This window comes from Nothobranchius furzeri, chromosome 2 (genome assembly GCF_043380555.1).
Source record: "Nothobranchius furzeri strain GRZ-AD chromosome 2, NfurGRZ-RIMD1, whole genome shotgun sequence".
NCBI lineage: Eukaryota > Metazoa > Chordata > Actinopteri > Cyprinodontiformes > Nothobranchiidae > Nothobranchius > Nothobranchius furzeri.
This window is the reverse complement of record NC_091742.1, coordinates 90,788,091-90,808,171: the sequence shown is the minus strand read 5'-3', so window position 1 is coordinate 90,808,171 and position 20,081 is coordinate 90,788,091. Positions and strand designations below refer to the sequence as shown.

General features: G+C 41.2%; 2 protein-coding genes and 1 non-coding gene across 3 annotated transcripts in view; 1 reads left to right on the top strand and 2 right to left on the bottom strand.

The window, feature by feature from the left end:
• The window catches only part of fgb (fibrinogen beta chain), a 199,461-nt gene that overhangs the window by 136,107 nt on the left and 43,273 nt on the right, over positions 1-20,081 (bottom strand). The window lies entirely within an intron of this gene.
• LOC129159932 (small nucleolar RNA SNORD14) lies at positions 298-391 on the bottom strand. The gene has a single exon (XR_008560954.1). It is a non-coding gene; the product is annotated as a small nucleolar RNA SNORD14 (small nucleolar RNA).
• The window catches only part of LOC107395098 (tripartite motif-containing protein 2), a 31,960-nt gene continuing 15,049 nt past the window's right edge, over positions 3,171-20,081 (top strand). The window contains exon 1 of the mRNA XM_054737071.2: positions 3,171-3,327. The gene's annotated coding sequence lies outside the window, so the exon portion shown is untranslated. The remainder of the gene's footprint in view (positions 3,328-20,081) is intronic.

Sequence of the window (20,081 nt, the reverse complement as noted above, 5' to 3'; positions counted from 1 at the left end):
AGAAAACAAAAATTCATACATCAAAACCAGAGTTATGAGTAACCGCTGGATCCGGGCCAACAGCTGCAGAGAAAAGCTATAAAATACGGATCAGCACTGAGCTGTGGCGAGTCTGGACTTACGTAAAACACTCACCTGTCCATAGTTTCTTCAGCAAAAGCATTTTTTACTTCCTCACCATGGCGCCCTCTCTACGGAGGCCCTGGAGGCCATTTGAGGACCCGTGGAAACCTGGAGGAGCACAAACCGTCAGAGCAGCAGGATTCTGGAGGAAACTTCACAAAGTCGCAAATAAAAACGCTCAGACATCCAAGGAAGGTTTGGGCCGTCTTTGGTCTGGAAGACCTCAGGTGGAAACTACGAATGGCAGGAAAAATCATCATCACAGCGTAGAAGAAGCTTCAGCAGACAGAAACCCAAACTCACCTCAGCTAGGCGTTTGCAGGACGACTCAACAGGGACAGGACAACTCTGGACAAAGCAAACGACTGTTAAACAGAAATTAATTAACTTACATCATTAAAAACATATTTTAAACATCTGGAACGTGCTGAGCACTCAGCTTTGGTGTACCAATAGTCAGGCTGAGGTCTAGTTCAGCTAACATAATCGATTAATCGCTTTAAACAGTTAATGGCTGCTTTTCAAACACAGCTGGTGAGCCTCCAGGCTCCAACACGTGCTCACCGATTATAAATCACGCAAACTGTCTAAAAGCTTCAAAGGAAGTTTACGTTTAATTCATAACGTTAACCTAAACACCAAATCCAGCATTCGATAGGATGGCCGGGTTTAATCGTAGATTTTCCAGCGGAAACGTAGATATTCACTCAAAAATCTGCTGCTGTTGCATAAAGACACCAGCGAGTTAAGTCCAGTCTGAAGCAGTTGTATTAACCTTCGTTTTAAATTTACTTTTTTACTTTAAGACGTCAACAACGTGGTCAGACCTCGGCCCTGTTCGTTAAACAATCTACACCCATCCGGCTCTAAAACGCATCATCTAATGTTCATGCCCCCAAAAAAACACTAAACACAAACTAATCATTCACTACTGTGGCAAATTATTCAAGTAAAGGTCAGATTTAAGCCATAATCACCATTTTAACACCGCTGCGCCGCGCTCACCACCTCTTCTCAGATTGAAATGACCGAGGAAACCGGTTTCCGGCTTTTAAATATGGCGTCACAGCGGTGACCGGAACTAGTTTGGCGCCGCCTACTGGGCGAAAGGAGGAAGACATGATGGAATGACAGAATAACGGAGTTTAATGGTGAAACAACAGTGAAGAGACAAATGAGTCTAGTTTAATTGTATCTGCCAGACATGTCCCAGGTCTGTGGAGCAGCCCTGCTAAAACCAAAGGATGATGGTTTTAAAGCACTTTAGAGCTGCTGTGGATTCTAACGAAAATACTTCTAATTCTTTATTTTTATGTCTGAATAAAGTTGTTTAAAGAGCAAGTCACCCCCAAATCAACTTTTTTTCTGATAAACTATATAAATGCGTGTCTAATCGTGCTGCAGACACGTGCAGCCAGTAGTTTTGCACTTAGGTGCATTTTAGTAAAAAATTTAATTTTCTGCCTAACACCGTCATTGCTGTGCCATTGTCAGGTAAAAAACTCTGCGTTGCAGTTGAATTTAAATCTGCCATCGCTATTGATTAAGAGGTACCCTAGAACATTGGTACATTATGATGTCACAATGTCGTTGTGAGCATGTGTGTGTTTTTGTTAGCGTCTCCGCCCTCTCGGTCTGCTAGGCAACAGCATTTGTTGCATTTTTCAAACAGGAAGTGGGAGTGGAGTAATACTCTGGTAGGGGGTGACTTGCTCATTAAATCTGTTGTTTTCAAAGTGGGAGTCTGGACCCCTCTGTGGCTCATTAAACACTACATTTGGGACCATGAGATGATCTAGAACCTTTAAAACAGGTTCTAATAGATTGTGTATCTTTGTTTCATTAGAAATCCGTGCAAAAAGGCAGAGATCCTTTTGAAAATATTTTTATATTGAATAAAGTTTCAATTTATAGGTCATCTGTTTCTCCAAACTGAGGCTATTCAAAGAGCCACAACAGGTGTTGATCTATCTGTCTATCTGTCTATCTATCTGTCTATCTATCTATCTATCTATCTATCTATCTATCTATCTATCTATCTATCTATCTATCTATCTATCTGTCTGTCTGTCTGTCTGTCTGTCTGTCTGTCTGTCTGTCTGTCTGTCTATCTATCTATCTATCTATCTATCTATCTATCTATCTATCTATCTATCTATCTATCTATCTATCTATCATCTATCTATCTATCTATCTATCTATCTATCTATCTATCTATCTATCTATCTATCTATCTATCTATCTATCTATCTATCTATCTATCTATCTGTCTGTCTGTCTATCTATCTATCTATCTATCTATCTATCTATCTATCTATCTATCTATCTATCTATCTATCTATCATCTATCTATCTATCTATCTATCTATCTATCTATCTATCTATCTATCTATCTATCTATCTATCTATCTATCTATCTATCTATCTATCTATCTATCTATCTATCTGTCTATCTATCTATCTATCTATCTATCTATCTATCTATCTATCTATCTATCTGTCTATCTGTCTGTCTGTCTGTCTGTCTGTCTGTCTGTCTGTCTGTCTGTCTGTCTGTCTGTCTGTCTGTCTGTCTGTCTGTCTGTCTGTCTGTCTGTCTATCTATCTATCTATCTATCTATCTATCTATCTATCTATCATCTATCTATCTATCTATCTATCTATCTATCTATCTATCTATCTATCTATCTATCTATCTATCTATCTATCTATCTATCTATCTATCTATCTATATCTATCTATCTATCTATCTATCTATCTATCTATCTATCTATCTATCTATCTATCTATCTATCTATCTATCTATCTATCTATCTATCTATCTATCTATCTATCTATCTATCTATCTATCTATCTATCTATCTATCTACAGGGAAACAATTCCCACCCACCACTTGACAGACCAACATATTAACCAATCAGCTCTTGCCATTTTCTCTGTCTTGCTCCTGATTGGTTGCAAAAGGAGCAGATTGTATGACCCCACCCACCCACCCACCCACCCCCACCTCCTGCTGCTGTTGAGCGGTGATGGTGCTGCTGCAAGCTGCTGGTGTTGCCGTGACGATGCTATCCTCCCCCTCCCTCTCCCACATACACTCACACACACACACACACACTGGAGAGGAGAGGCAGTAAGCAAGACTGTATCATGACGCGATGGCTTCAGGCTGGAAAACAGACGCTGATCACCTGGAAAACAGGGTGAGTGTTGTTTTTATTCCCTGGATAAAAGGAGTGACAGGTGGGTGGATGTAAGATGGATGGATGTACGGCTGGTGGATGGGTGGAGGAATGTTTGAGGATCACAGGAACAGCTGTAGCATGTTCTGCTTGCCTGAGAGAGAGGGGATGAGGGAGGAGTGGAGGGATTGAGGAGGGATGAAGGAAATGAGGATAGACAGATTGAATGAATGAATGAAGGCTCAAACTGATCCATCCCAGATTTCTGTGTGTGTGTGTGTGTGTGTGGGGGGGGGGGGGGGGGGGGATGGGGGGGGGGCTATCAGGCCTGTATGTACACGTTAGCACGTTAGCATCCTAACTGCTAACAGAAACAGGAGGTACGTCACTTCTCTGAACAGAAACCAGGTTCCCATCACAGCAAAAGAAAACGCACACGGAGTTTGTACGGATGGATCATCAGGGGCCGTTCCATACTTTCAGTTTGAAATGAATCTTAAAGATGTTTAAACAAAGCTTAAATAAAATAAAGATTCTGCTGGTAAATCAATGCTGATATTGGGAAAAAATGGAATTCAGATGATGATGTGTAATCTCTGCAAAGAGACTAAATGACCATAAAAAGAGACAGAACTGCTTTAAATGACAAAGACAATATAGCTATCAAAAGATGCTGAATAGAGTTAAACTGTTCTAAATGATCTGCAGACAGTCTAGAAAAACACAACGCCATATCACTGGGATGTTTCTCTCTCGATGTGTGTGTGTGTGTTTATGTGTGAAAGTGTACACACATACATTATATATATATATACCCTTCTGAAGTGAGTGGTCTAGGAGATCAGGGTGCAACACAACAAAAGTAAAATGACCATAAAAGTCTAGAAGAACCACAAGCTGGCTTTGTATAAAAGAAGGAATTTAATGCTGTAATGAAGTAATGATATCCGGCTGTGCGTATGACACGTGGGATCTGAAAATCAGGCCATTTGGTGACGTTGCAATACACAAAAACCAGGGGCTTTTAAACACTATAACAAAAAGGGGGAAGTATTTTAACTTCAGGGTCTCAAGGCCAAAACAACAAACAAAACCTCCCATCTGGCTTAAACAAAATGCAACACTTCTCTAATGATAAAAATAAATACAATGCAAAAGCTGCACTGGCTGTCCACAAAACAGGAGAAAAATGTGTATCAAAGAAAAAGGCAGAGAACCCCCTACAAAAACTTCCCACCTAACAAAAGAATAAGTTAAATCACACACCAATTAAAACCAGTATCCACTAAACCAGCATCCACTAAATAGCACTGATATCACAGTAGCTTATGCTACTCAGGTTTGAACACGAACACAACCACAATCACAATCACAATCTATGCCCGGGGCTGGCTGGAGCTTTTATGCAGGTCCACTGATGATCCCAGCTGTGCTCCAGGGTGTGGCAGCAGACCTGCAAACAAACGCCATACAGGAAGCTCTCTACTCCAAGAGAGCCCCTACAGGTCAGTGGACATAACACCATCCCCCATAAAAGACTTTTACACAGTAAAAATACAACACTAATAGGTTTCACCATGTTGTGGGGATAAACACGGCACTCTTGAGATCGGCACCAGCAATCACATTTTCTGCACCTTTTTTATGTTTTATGTCCAGGCTGTACTCCTGGGCCAGTAATGTCCAGTGCATTAACCTTTGGTTGTGATTGTACATCTGCTTTAGGAACACCAAAGGGTTATGGTCAGTGTACACTGTGACAGGATATGTTGTTGAACCCACACAATCATAATGTTGTAGAGTCAGGAGCATGGCTAAAGTCTCCTTCTCATTGGTTGAATAGTTAAGCTGATAGGACTTAAACTTAGCTGAGAAGTGAGAAACCGGGTGGTTGAGGCCATCTGCTCCTTCTTGCAACACCACCCCTCCAACCCCAGTAGCACATGCGTCCACTTCCAGTTTTTAGACTTTGCTGAAGTTTGGAGCTGCCAATACAGGTGCACTGCAGAGAAGAGACTATGCAGAAACAACGGCATGTTGACAGTCAGCAGTCCACACAAAAGGTTGCTTTGGTCTGCACATCTTTGTTAGAGGGGTCACCACAGTGGAAAAGTTCTGGCAAAAACACCTGTAATAGCCAACCAAACCCAGAAAGCGGCGGAGTTCATGTCTGGTGGTTACCAAATGGTAGTGTATGATGGCTTCCACTTTTGCGTTTACTGGGCGTACCTGTCCATGGCCCACTTGTTTTCCCAAGTATGTCACCAAAGCTTTAGCAAACTCACATTTTGCCAGATTCAATGTTAAGGAAACTTAGGCAAATCTGCTGAAAACATCCCTTAGGGTGTTCATGTGATCATTCCAGGTAGAAGAATAGATCACAATGTCATCCAAGTAAACATTACAGTGTTCAACATCACCCAACACTAAATTCATGAGTCGCTGAAAGGTAGCTGGAGCATTGCACATACCAAATGCCATTACTTTATATTGCAAGAAATGGTCTGGGGTAACGAAAGCAGAAATATCCGATGCCCTAGGGGTCAGAGGTACTTGCCAGTACCCATTTAACTTGTCTAGTGTTGTTATGGAGGTAGCTGCACCAATGCTATCTACACAGTCCTCCAGGCGAGGCAATGGAAATGAATCTGAGGCTGTGACTGCATTCACTCTCCGGTAATCTGTGAAAACGCGAGTAGAACCATCTGGCTTAGGTATCAGAAGGCATGGAGAACTCCGCGAGCTACGGCTTTGTACAGCCAAATCATTTTCAAGGAGATATTGCACCTCTTGCTTTATTATTTCCCTTTTGAGGGGAGGGCAACGATATGCATGCTGTTTAATTGGTGTTGCACCATCTACATCAATGTCATGCTGTATCACAGATGTCCGAGAAGGTACATCTCCAAATATAATTGGGTAGGCCTCAATGAGGCCTTTCACATCCTCCTTCTCATCACTGGGAAGATAAGAAAGGCAGTCCTCTAGGGTGTCAAGTATCACTGAATTGGAAAGTCAACCACCATGGTGCTTTTCTCTATATTTTTTCAAACCGTCATCATGGCTGAGGAGTACAGACACCAGAGAGACAGAAGCAGGTTTTGAAGATTCTCCACCATTTTGGTCTTTGCATCCTTCTACCTTAGACAGAAAAGGCTTCAACATATTCACATGACACAACCGTGTGTGGCGCCTCCTGTCAGGAGTTTGAACAATGTAGTCTGTGTCATTTACTTTGTTTTTCACAAAATATGAGCCTGTGAATTGTGCTGATAGAGATGGGTCCGGTGTGGGCACCAGCATAAGCACTTGGTCACCAGGTTGAAAAACACGCAGTGCTGTCTTTTTGTCAAACAGACGCTTCTTGTTTTGTTGGGCAGTGGACAAAGATTTCTTGGCTAGGGAGCAGGCATGATATAGCCTTTCACGACACTGGGTGACAAAGTCAATCACATTTGTTTGGAGTTGGGGGCCAGCAGACAAAAATGGTTCCTTCAGAACCTTCAATGGCCCTCGTACTCTATGCCCAAAGATCAGTTCATTAGGGCTGAAACCAAGAGACTCTTGTTTCGCCTCATGAGCTGCAAACAGTAAGAAAGGTAATCCTTCATCCCAATGTTTCTCAGTTTCAAGACAGTACTTTCGAATCATCGATTTTAAAGTCTGATGCCATCTTTCCAGTGCTCCTTGTGATTGGGGATGGTAAGGGCTAGATGTGAGGCGTTTGATGCCAAAAGATTGCAATGTCTGTTTGAACAGTTTTGATAGAAAACTGCTGCCTTGATCAGTTTGTATGGTTCATGGCTGACCAAATATTGTGAAAAACTTAAGGAGAGCTTGCTTATAGCAGGAGCTGTGATTCTCCGAAGAGGAACAGCTTCAGGTAATCGGGTCGCAGCACACATTATCGTCAAAAGAACTGATTACCTGTTCTTGGTAGAGGGCCCACACAGTCTACTAAGACATGCTCAAAAGGCTCACCAACAGCAGGGATAAGACTAAGGGGAAAAGGGGGTACCACCTGGTTAGGTTTCCCCACAATTTGGCAAACCTTGCACATTCTACAGTACCTGGCAACATCTTTCTTCAAGCCTGGCCAGAAGAAATGCTGAAGGATGCGGTCATTGGTTTTTGTTATCCCTAGATGACCAGACCAAGGGTGATCATGTGCCAGCTGCATTATTTCTTCTCAGTAGCCCTTTGGAATGACCACTTGGTGTACAACACCCCAATTATCACCACCTTCCTGTTGCAGGTCTAGTCATGAAACCCATTCCCTTAAGAGCAGCCCATCCTCAAAGAAGAACTGTTGCGACAGTCTTTTATCTTTGTTGATTGCCCCTTCAAAACATTTAAAACGTGTTTCATCACTTTTTTGAGCTTGGCTCAAACACTCACGTGAAACTGATAGAGAAAGATCATCAGGTTTAATAGTTGGGCCCAAATCAACAGGCTCTGGGTCAGAAGGGCCAGCAGCTGGTAGCGGTCCTCTGTCAAAGCAGATCCTATAAGGAAGTCACTCAAGATCAGGTCATCCAGCTTACGAACTTGGGACCTAGTAAGGATACTAGCAGAAAACACATCAGGATGGGATTGTAACAGGTCATCTTCATCCAGCAGGGATTTTGGTTTATCCACCACCACAGGCATAGGAATCACTTTTTCCCAAGCAATATCATTTCCCATTAAGAAATCAACCCCAGAGACAGGAAATGAATGTCTCACAGCCACATCAAAGACACCAGAAGCCAACTTTGACTTTATAAAAACATGACATAATGGTACCGGTACATAGTCCTTCCCAATCCCTTGTACTATTGTACTTTTATTACAGGATGAGTTATCGCTGAACGGCAGAAGATTGGACAGAATAAAAGACTGGGAACCACCATTGTCCCTCAGAATCTTTACCGGTTCCTGATCTTCCAGTAGTCCTGTCAAAGAGACAAAACCATCAAAGATGAAATGTTTAAAACATGCATCAGGTTCTTCCAGAGCAGGTGATAGTGGTGAGGGGCTAAGCGTTTTAATCAGGTTAACACCTTTAGCTGATTTTGGTCCTTGAGGCACCTGTTTACGTTTAAGGGCCCAGCACTCAGAAACTATATGTCCGACTTTGTGACAGAAAAAACATTGTCTTTCTGAGTTAGAACTCTGGGAACCTTTGGTTGGTTGGTATGGTGGTTTACCCTCTTTCCTAATCTGATCACGAGGAGAAGAATCAGACTTGCTCACAAAAATGTTCTTGTGTGTTAAAGCAAACTCTTCAGCTAGGACAGCTGCCTCTTGTAGGACACTCACTTTTTGCTCATTTAAGTATAACACCGTATGCTCTGGAACACAGTTCTTGAACTCCTCCAGCAACATTAACTCACGCAGTGAGTTAAAGTCTGTAGCTTTACTTGTCTGGCACCCTCTGTCAAAAAAGTCTTTCTTTTTCTCTTGCAAATTCCACAACTGTTTGTGTGGCTGTCCTCCTTTGGGTTCTAAAACGCTGCCTGTAGGCTTCAGGTACCAACTCGTATGCCCTTAGTACGGCACGTTTCACTTTGTAATACACAAGACTGTCCTGTTTGGTCAGCGCTGCACATACCTCCTGGGCTTTACCCACCAACTTGCACTGCAGCAAAAGAGACCAAACCTCCTTGGGCCAATGCAGAGCCACAGCAATGCGCTCAAATGCATTGAAGTATGCCTCCACCTCAGTCTCTCGAGAAGGAGGAACCAATACAATGTTCTTTCCTAAATCAAATGAGGAAGGGACTGGAGCAGTGGATGGGTTCACTGACATCTTAACCTCATCACCTTCAGCCTTTTCAGGAGAAGAAGAAGACGGCTCCGGAGACAGTTTCTTAGACTGCAACTCCATTTCACATATTTTAATTGTGGTTTCACCCTCTAGTTGCCGGCACTTTAGCTGGAAATTTAGCTCGCCTCTGCATTCCTTCTCTTTTTCTTCAAGTTCTAGCCAAACAAGACATACCTTTAAGTGTGCACTGACACTAGGAGTAGTTGACTCAACAGAGAACGGCTCAAAACGTGGAAGAGAGGCTGGGGGCTTTACTTCCACTGTCTCAGCTGTAGGGGTCCTGGCTCCTTCCTCAGCAAGATCGTCAAATTGTTCTGCAGGTTCAGAAACAGATGAGGCATCCTCATTATACTCCTTGTCCTCCCCCTGCGGAAATACTCCTTTTTCAACCAGACCTTTAAATACAAGAAACTTCAAATCAAGTTTTAGCATACCCTTTGTCACTGTGATACCGTAATGGGATGCAATTAAACACAAATCGTCCTTTCTACACATGCTAAACTGTTGTAGAGTGGGATCGCTCACAAATCCCAACAAATCAAACTGTGCCATGTTCAAAATGATCCCGGACGAGCCCCACGTATGTTACAACCCTTCTGAAGTGAGTGGTCTTGGAGATCAAGGTGCAACACAAAAAAAGTAAAATAACTAAAAGTCTAGAAGAATTACGAACTGGCTTTGTATAAAAGAAGGAATTTAATATGCAAAAACCAGGGGCTTTTAAACACTATAACAAAAAGAGGGAATTATTTTAACTTCAGGGTCTCAAGGCCAAAACAACAAACAAAACCTCCCTTCTGGCTAAAACAAAATGCAACACTTTTCTAATGATAAAAAAAATACAATGCATATATATATATATATATATATATATATATATATATATATATATATATATATATATATATATATATATATATATATATATATATATATATATATATAAGTGTATATTTCTCCATAAAAGTGCCCAACAGTTAGTGTGAGTAGGTAAAACAGTTAAAACATGCAGACAGAAAATAAAACAATAACACAGGTACAATAAATGGATACAAGTCAACTTAAAAATAATGAAATGTGAAAGATTAAAATATTTTTATTATGCAAAATGAGACAGAAAACAACAACTTCTGGACTCATGGTAATTATGATGAAGTGGCGAAAATATTCTATACATTTTCTAAAAGCCTCCATGATGATTTAAAAGTCCACTCAAAATGTAGAAAATGTCTTAATCTGATCACAGAATAAAAGTGAGAGTTAGAGCATGAAGGGGTGATTTGAACAACGGTAACATACAGGTGCTGGCCAGTAAATTAGAATATCATCAAAAGGTTGAAAATATTTCAGTAATTCCATTCAAAACGTGAAACTTGTACATTATATTCATGCAATGCACACAGACCAATGTATTTCCAATGTTCATTACATTTAAATTTGATATTCATAAGTGACAACTAATGAAAACTCCAAATTTGGTATCTCAAAAAATTAGAATATTCTGAAAAGGCTGAATATAGAAGACACCTGCTGCCACTCTAATCAGCTGATTTACTCAAAACACCTGCAAAGGCCTTTAAAAGGTCCCTCAGTCTTGTTTTGAAGGCACCACAATCATGGGGAAGACTTCTGACTTAACAGCTGTCCAAAAGACAATCATTGACACCTTGCACAAGGAGGGCAAGACACAAAAGGTGATTGCTAAAGAAGCTGGCTGTTCGCAGAGCTCTGTGTCCAAGCACATTAACAGACAGGCGAAGGGACGGAAAAAATGTGGTAGAAAAAAGTGTACAAGCTCTAGGGATAACCGCACCCTGCAGAGAATTGTGACGACAAACCCATTCAAAAATGTGGGGGAGATCCACAAAGAGTGGACTGCAGCTGGAGTCAGCGCTTCAAGAACCACCACGAGGAGACTCATGAAAGACATGGGATTCAGGTGTCGCATTCCGTGTGTCAAGCCACTCTTGAACATGCAACAGCGCAAGAAGCGTCTCGCCTGGGCCAAGGACAAAAAGGACTGGACTGATGCTGAGTGGTCCAAAGTTATGTTTTCTGATGAAAGCAAGTTCTGCATTTCCTTTGGAAATCAAGGACCCAGAGTCTGGAGGAAGAGCGGAGAAGCACAGAATCCACGTTGCATGAGGTCCAGTGTAAAGTTTCCACTGTCAGTGATGGTGTGGGGTGCCATGTCATCTGCCGGTGTTGGCCCACTCTGTTTCCTGAGGTCCAGGGTCAATGCAGCCGTCTACCAGGAAGTTTTAGAGCACTTCATGCTTCCTGCTGCTGACCAACTTTATGGGGATGCAGACTTCACCTTTCAACAGGACTTGGCATCTGCACACAGTGCCAAAACCACCAGCACCTGGTTCAAGGACCATGGTATCCCTGTCCTTGATTGGCCAGCAAACTCGCCTGACCTTAACCCCATAGAAAATCTATGGGGTATTGTGAAGCGGAGGATGCAATACGCTAGACCCAACAATGCAGAGGAGCTGAAGACGACTATCAGAGCAACCTGGGCTCTCATAACACCTGAGCAGTGCCACAGACTGATCGAGTCCATGCCACGCCGCATTACTGCAGTTATTGAGGCAAAAGGAGCCCCGACTAAGTATTGAGTGCTATACATGCACATTCTTTTCATGTTCATTCTTTTCAGTTGGCCAACATTAGAGAAACAAACATTTTTTCATTGGCCTTTAGAATATTCTAATTTTCTGAGATACCAGATTTGATGTTTTCATTGGTTGTCACCTATAAATATCAAAATTAAACGTAATAAACATCGGAAATACATTGGTCTGTGTGCATTGCATGAATATAATGTACAAGTTTCACGTTTTGAATGGAATTACTGAAATATTTTCAACCTTTTGATGATATTCTAATTTACTGGCCAGCACCTGTAAAAGTGGATCTGAACTTTCCCATGGGAACACAACTGGAGACAGATCTGATTACTTCTGTGTATTCATGTATGTGTGTGTGTGTGTGTGTGTGTGTGTGTGTGTGTGTGTGTGTGTGTGTGTGTGTTTGTGTGTGTGTGTGTGTGTGTGTGTGTGTGTGTGTTGTTAATCTCTTTGTCACCACACTGCAGATTTATTGACTTTTCACTGATGTGTTTATCCTCACATGAACTCTCATGGAGGTTTGTAATCAGGCGATGGCATCCCGTCAGCTGATCCTGGATGATTTAAGGTGCTTTTTAATTTACTGAGTGTCGGTACCTCTGTCAGCTTGCTGAATCAGATTTACTGGATTCTAAAATTGGATGGATTTTGACCCCAGGTAAAAAAAAAAAAGAAAACCGTTCAGTTCTGTAGGATTGTCCCGTCATCAGGAGGCCCTCAGGGTGTTGTATTCATTCCCATTTGTTCTCAATATGGCATCTCATATAACACATCTCATGAATAATTCTGATGTTAATAAACTGCTGATTAAACAGAATACCAACATCATGGGTTAAGCATAAAAACCTAATATATATTAACCCCAAACATCTGCTCCTAAGCTCTATTTCCTACTGTTGTACTACAAAGCTAATTTATCTATGGGTATGAATAAAGAAACCTCTTTGAACATGGACAACAGCATTCTTCATGCTTTTAGCTCTTCTTGTAAATCATGCTAACACTCGTTTGAAATAAACACCTTCAGCAGAAAAGCTAACAAAACAGACATTTTACCATTTGTACATTTAGGTTTATTGTTGGAGATCGAGCTTTTCAAGCTGCAGCCCCACGCCTGTGGAAAACACTCCCTGAAACATTGAGAGCACCTCAGTGAGTTGAGTGTTTTAAAAAACATCTGAAGACAATTTTATTTACACAAGCTTCTCGAAACTGATTGATATTGCTGTTGTTTTACCATGTGTTAACTGAGCATTGTATGGTTTTATGTATTTTTTATTTGTATTTATTGATTGTTTTTAATTTATTTTTAGATTGTTTCTGATTTCCTACTGTAGCACTTTGAGATTTCATTGAAATGTAAAGTGCGTTACAAATAAAATCTATAATAATAATAATAATAATAATAATAATTATTATTATTATTATTGAAAGTTCCACGAATAAAAAAAAAAACAAATGAGCTGATCTATCTATATAATTATCAGGTATTATTGCTTAGCGTCATTTTAAGGTCTTTTTCGTTTGTCATGATTAATTATCTAATGCAAAAGACTCTCTGCTACCCCCGCACAGATTTTCATCTCAATATGTGTTAAACTGACAGCGGTACAGCGAGTGTTGCACTGGTATGAACCAAGCCCCCACAATGCGGGTGAAAAATTGAGGCCAACGCGGAAGTGACAACAATTGCTGTTCCACCCTCATCCACTAGGGGCTGGTGTCAGAAGCAAGCAAATCCTCATTGACTCCCATGTTAAAAATACCAATTTCACAGCAGAAATAAACATGTTTACAGCCTGGTACCAAAACATGTTTTTTGTTTAAATGATCTAGTTTACACTCATGACAACTCTGAGGGGGGTGAATTTTTTTCTCACTCTTCTGTTTAAGTGTATTAAAAGCCTAAAATTCTGTATTATTAATGAGCATCAGACCCACGTGACCGCAGAGCTAGCTCCGTGGAAAGGCCTCAGTAGAGCCTCGGTCTGGCTTAGAAACTACTCTGAGATTTTGAGTCTCTGTGTTTGTGTATTCTTTTTTGGATATTTTTTGTGCAATTGTTGGACAAAATGACTTGCTGTGGCATTGATTGCACTAATAGAGCGTCCAAGGAGTCTCCACTTAATTTTTTTCGGTAAGTAAAATTATATTTATGTATTTTAGGTCACTGCCGAGCTGAGCTTAGATTTTAACATGTACTGTTTAACCATGACATTTAAATGTAATAGGGTAAAACCCAGTGCATTTAACATAATGCTGCACTTTAGAAAATGGGTTGAAATATAACATGTTGGTGGAGCTGGGTTCCGACTATCGGCTTGTGGAGCTCTCGGGAGACCGATGTTTTCCACCTGGTTCTCCCCTCCCCACAGCTCGGCGCATCTCAGATCGCAGCGGCGCTTGTCTGCTGTGCGGCTGCCGGCTTGTGGAGCTCTCGGAGATCTCTGTGTTCCACCCGGTTTTACCCAGCGGTCAGCCCGGCGTATCTCTGACTCAGAAGCTCTGGTGTTGTGCACAGTTAACTCCGGTTGTAGCTAGGTTGCAACCTCCGTTAGCTTAGCTCCCACCTCTACGTTAGCTTTGGGTTAGCTTCAGGTTAGCTTGTAGCTAGTTCGATCGGTGTCGTCAGTTGATCCCAGCCTTACAGCCCCACCCTCAGCTCCACCTCTCTTCCCTTTTGTGGAATTGTCTGGGCTTGACGGAACCTGTGACACGGTCAAAATGGCGGTGGTGGCCATCTCCCATTTCTCTTCCAAAATGTGTTATTGGAGTCTATGGAAACCCATTGTCCAATATTTATATGTCAATGGTTTGAACTAGCTGTGATGGCTGACTTGGCTACATCTAGTCAGTGAGACCTGCTGTAAAACCAAAGGAATTCAATAAGTAACATAAATGATCTGAGACCCACTGATGTCTGTGGTGCTTAAAATAAACCAGAATTTTAATGTAACTCTTAATAATGTTTTTGGTACAAATCTACACTTTAAACACACACCTGAAGCTGAATCAGGTTAGCCGTCCCAGTGGCATCCGTGTTTGAACAAGCTACAGAGTAAACATCCCATAATGATGGAACCTAATGGATGTTTACAGCAATGTGACCATTACAAGGTTGTTAAATCTTATCTGATTTTTATACTAAATCATGGAAGGTAGGTCTGAAACCTTCTCAGCAACCCGTTCTCATGTACCTCCTGTAACTCTACACGTTTACATTTTCTGACATGAAATACGACCGTGTGACTGTGTTTTACTGGTTTTATCAGTGTGAGACAGCTGCTGTGAGACCAGACCAGCATTGTCCCGTTGACATGTTGCTGAGGCTATTGTCAGCTTCTGTTGGCGATTTAAACATCAAGAACTTCTCCTGAATCCTAAAATGAACAAACAAAGAAGAAGAGGAAGTCTAGTCCCTGTTGTATAAAAGAAAAAACTAAAATTAAACCTGAGGATCACAATTGCAAAAGCCGTAAAAAGTGTTTGGACCACGGAACATCTATACAAAGATACCCTGAGCCTCTTCCAAAGGAAAGCCAATATTCAAACAACAAGTTAAGAGTAAATATAGTTCTTAACACGATTTATTATGGGACTGATGATGTAAAACACACAAATACAGGAAGCTTACTGTATTCCTGCTTATCAGACTTCTCCTTGTAGCAGAGGCTTTTGTAGTAAAAGTGAAACCATCTCAGAGATTTCAAACATGATGCTCATGGCGTTTTTATTGGTTTTTGGTCACCTTGGCCCTCCTCCAGCTCCTGGTGGAAGCTGTTCTCTCCTCTTGCTCAGGGGAGAGTGTGTGCTGCATTATATCACTGATGATGTGAAGCCATAGAAAGTAGGTCAACACTCGAGACTAGGAGGGGATTGCCAGCAGACTGATCAGGTGCAATATTACTGAACTCTAGTCTGATTCATGTGATCAGTCTGGGACACACCTTTTCTTTTTGAATCTTGTTCAGCTCTATGAAGGGTTGGGACTTAATTTAAGGGGGTGGGACTTAAACCCCACGCTGTAGCCATCCACTAGAGGGAGCTTCTGGTTCTATTGACCCTTTGCACGTGACGTCACGCCACTCATGTGACCGCCCCCTTCGCCATGATGGACGGCAAAAAGACCGTTTACACCTGTAGAAACTCCAGTGAAGCTAGGCAAAAAAAGCCAGTTTGTAGCCTTTTATAGCTTTTATTTAGTTGATTAGACAGTAAAATGGTTTTAGCTTGCTGCGTGGTCGGCTGCACTAACAGACAAGGATGTAAACTCAACTCGTTTTGTTTTTTTAATAACTTTGACGGAGACTGAGGACGGAGATGAACTGCAGCGATCAATCAAGCGGACTAGCAGCCCTCAGATTAGCAGCGAACATGTTTTTACCGGGTAAGATTAACGTTCATTTATTTCACGAGGAAGACAGGGACAGGGATAAATGTGATGTGTTTATACTAGTTATTGATAATCCTGATGGATGGGTATTTCACCACGGAGGCTGTGCGCCGTACACTGTAGTGTAAAGTGAGATAATTATTAACAATATTAAAGCTCCAATGTATGATTACGTGTGTTAAAAAAATGTAATTTATTATATGAGCGTCACCGTTCAGAGATCTTCTCATTCCGGTGTGAGAGCAGATCCGGACTTTTTAAAAATCAGCTTTGGTGTAAAGTGAAACGCTGGTTTCATAACATAATTGTTATAAATCCAGTGAGGTGAATTTAGGCAAAGTCAGTAAGCTAACGTTGGTAAGCTAGTTCACATACTGCTCTCTATGAGCCCCCCCCCCCCCCCGATGCACTACTTCTTCTGATAACTGAACTGGGCATGAACTAGTTGAAGGAATGCTGCCAGGAGGAGTTTTGTTTTGATCGCAAAAACAATTTCAGGCTCTACTTTTCCCTTTGTTTAGTACGGTACTCGTGTGGCTCACTGTTTACATGCTTTTGCCGTCCAGCAGGGTGGACCCACGTGATTAGGTGACGTCAGTGCAAAGGGTCAATAGGGAGGAACATCTAGGTAATAAGATGACTTTACCCAAAGCTCCTTGAACCTTCCTGCCCTTCATCGTCACTAAGGTGTGTTTTACCTCTACCACGGTCTGGTCTCAGCTAAATAAAATCTGATGATGTGTGTTGATCCTCCTCGGTCCTGCTAGGCTGGAGTTCAACAGAAACAGGAAGTGAAACTGCCCATATATGGTCAGGTCAGGGCTCCTCTGACTGTAAATCAATCCTGATTGGACTCAGCTTAGTTTACTTCTCAGATATTTTGGGTAAATAACGCTACAGCTGAACTGTCAGCAGACACCATTTTACTTAAGCATTGATCTAAAACTCGTTAATGATGAACTTGATCCAACAACGATGGACCTAAACTGAAATGAAACACAGTAACTAAATTCTAAAATGAAGCTTTAGAGGTTTTCTATTCGTAGAGAAAATCTCTTCCAGATGGAAACTCTTCTAAAAACACGTCCTAAGAATAATTAAGTCTTTTAGAATCATTCTTCAATTATTTTTCATCGTTATTTCATCAACATTTCACAACATTTACCTTTATGCCTATTTAGCAGCACTAGGACTGATGATTTAGACTTATTTTCAGGAACATTTGAACTAAATGGGGTCAAATTGAGGTTAAAATCTTTTATTTACTTTACAAACAAACACTTATCTGACACATGCAGAATCTTCTAGAAACAGTTTGTCTTTGTGAAGCTAAAAGGTCTAAATTGTTTCTGAGTCAGTGTCAGCCGCAGACCGTCACCGCTCCAACATACCGAGCCCCATAATCCTTTGCAGCCGCGGATCCTTGAATGGATGTGTGTGTGTGTGTGTGTGTGTGAGAGAGAGAGTGTGTGTGTGTGTGTGTGTGTGTTTTCTGATGGTGTGTGTTTCACATATAACGCGTGTGTGAGGAGGCTGAGTGTTTTGGGGGAGGAGGAGAAGCAGAAACAGGATTATTCAAACCCAGGATCTCTCCTCTATAAATTATTCACACGAGTCTTCAGTTCAGAAGTTAGACAAAAAACTACAGCATCTAGATTTTATTCATAACACAATAAATGTTAATTTAAGAATTTAATATACATTTTATTTAATGAGCCATAAGACATGAGATTCCATAGTAAATATGAAAACAACCTTATGGATCTTTGGATAATTTTAACCAGAAGATTGGAACTTTTTATTGCAGGGATTATGTAACAACTTCGTATTAACTCAGAGACAGCAGAAAGAGAGTCAAGTTTTAAAAGTTTAAATATTTATTACTAAAATTTTAAAAATAGACTAACTTTAAACACTAAATGTACGGTGTAACTAAGCTGAAGTGAGACGGAGAATGGTGTCGTGTGGAATGTTGTTCAGAACCAGCAAATCCGGAGAAACGATTAGTTCTGATGGGAGTGAAGGTGATGTTTTCGAGCTAAGCTTTGGTTTGGAGATTCATAAACACATTGAGACGCCATTCTGCCGGTCTACGTACCCTTGGCGGAAGTCCCCGTCTAGATCAGGAGGTGTAGAGGTCCAGCTTGGACCTTTCTGGAGCCAAAGCCTGTAGAACAGCCGCGGCTGCCGACCAGTCCAGTCTTGAGATACTTCCGGGTCACGACAGTTTACTGGCATCTAGCAAGACCCAAAACGGGGTCGTGATGGTTCAGCTTTTATTCTGAAAGGAACCGTTGCTTGGTTGGAACAGCAACAGATTTTATCCAGCTTGTCGTTGGTTCTTTCGGCTGAAGAGGAAAGTTACGGATTGGCCACTCCGACAACTTCTCTAGAACGCTTTGAACTGGCATTAGAGATGACGTGGGCATAGTTTTATAATTCGGATGTTTTGAATTACGGTCGAATGAAAAGATGACAGATTTACCAAGCACCACCAAAACCACGCCTCCGTGAGATCTGGCAGATTCTGATTGGATCAGTAAAAGCAGTGTGTCATGTGACTTAACCTTACGTGTAATCAGTCTCTAGTGGAAACGTTTAAAGTTATATTACTTATTATATTCTGTGGGATTATAATATCAAGTAATTAATATTTTCATTTCACAGATTGGGTCACATTTTAATATTGACTAACACTTTCTTTGATTAGCTTATTAAAAATAGAGTTCTTTGATTTACTAAAAGGAAAGAGTCCTTTTTCTTCATTCTTCTCTTGTGCTGGAAAGGAAAACAGTTTAGAAGCAGATGCATGAGACCTTGAACAACATCTCATGCAGACTAGTTCTTGCTGAGGAGAGGGGGGAAATTACTTTTAGGTGGAAAACAGTCATTTCATTCCGTTACATTAATAATACTTTATTAATATTCATTCAGAACCTTTTATCAATAAAATAAGGAAGTGAGGTGGATTATTGAGTCCCATAAATGAAAAAAATATAAAGTTCATATAATTTGTGCATAAATAAATCCCAGGAACATTTTAATAACAAGCAGACATACAGATGCAGAGGAAAGGACATTAAAAACCCTAATCCCCCCTTAAAAAGGGGGTCAGAGTCAGACAGAGTTGGGTTAGCTTCCTGTTCTGAGTGCAGCTGGGATGGACGACTGGGCCGTCTGTGAGTGCTTTGAGATGGGGACACCCTCCCACCACCCTGCTGCCCTGCGAGGACACCAAGAACTGGACTGTTTTACGTACGTCAGAGTTTCCAGTAACACCAGAAAAAACAGTCTGATTTGTCACTGGAGGCCTCTGTATAGTCACGACATTTAGCAGCCAAGTGTCTGAGCTCGAACTCCAAAGTGTTTGAATAAAAAAATTCAGCCTATGTTTGTGTCCAACTCAGCCTGGAGCAGCAAAAACAGCAGGGACTATAAAGCCAGCCATGGAATCCTTATTTACAAGAATAAAAACTAAAAACAGTAGATGAAGGATTACAATGATACATAGATGACGAAAAACAGACGAATGATCAGAGGGATGACAGGAAGTAGAGATGAGATCAGGACGTGGGACTGAAGAGAATTCCTCATGATAGTTTAAACTGGTTCCTGTGAGTTTGCACCCCCCAGAGGCTTTATGAGTCCTCGCTGCTCCTCTCAACCTTTGACCTCCATGTGGGCGAGTTTAGATTCCAGACAGCCTATCTCACTCTGATCCATCACCACCACCGTCATCATCATCATCACCACCACCACCACCATCATCATCATCAATAATATCACCATCATCATCATCATCATTATCGTCATTATCATCATCGTCAACAACAACAGCATCATCATCATCATAATCATCACCATCATCATCATCACCATCACCATCATCATCATCATCATCACCATCATCATCATCATCATCACCATCATCATCATCATC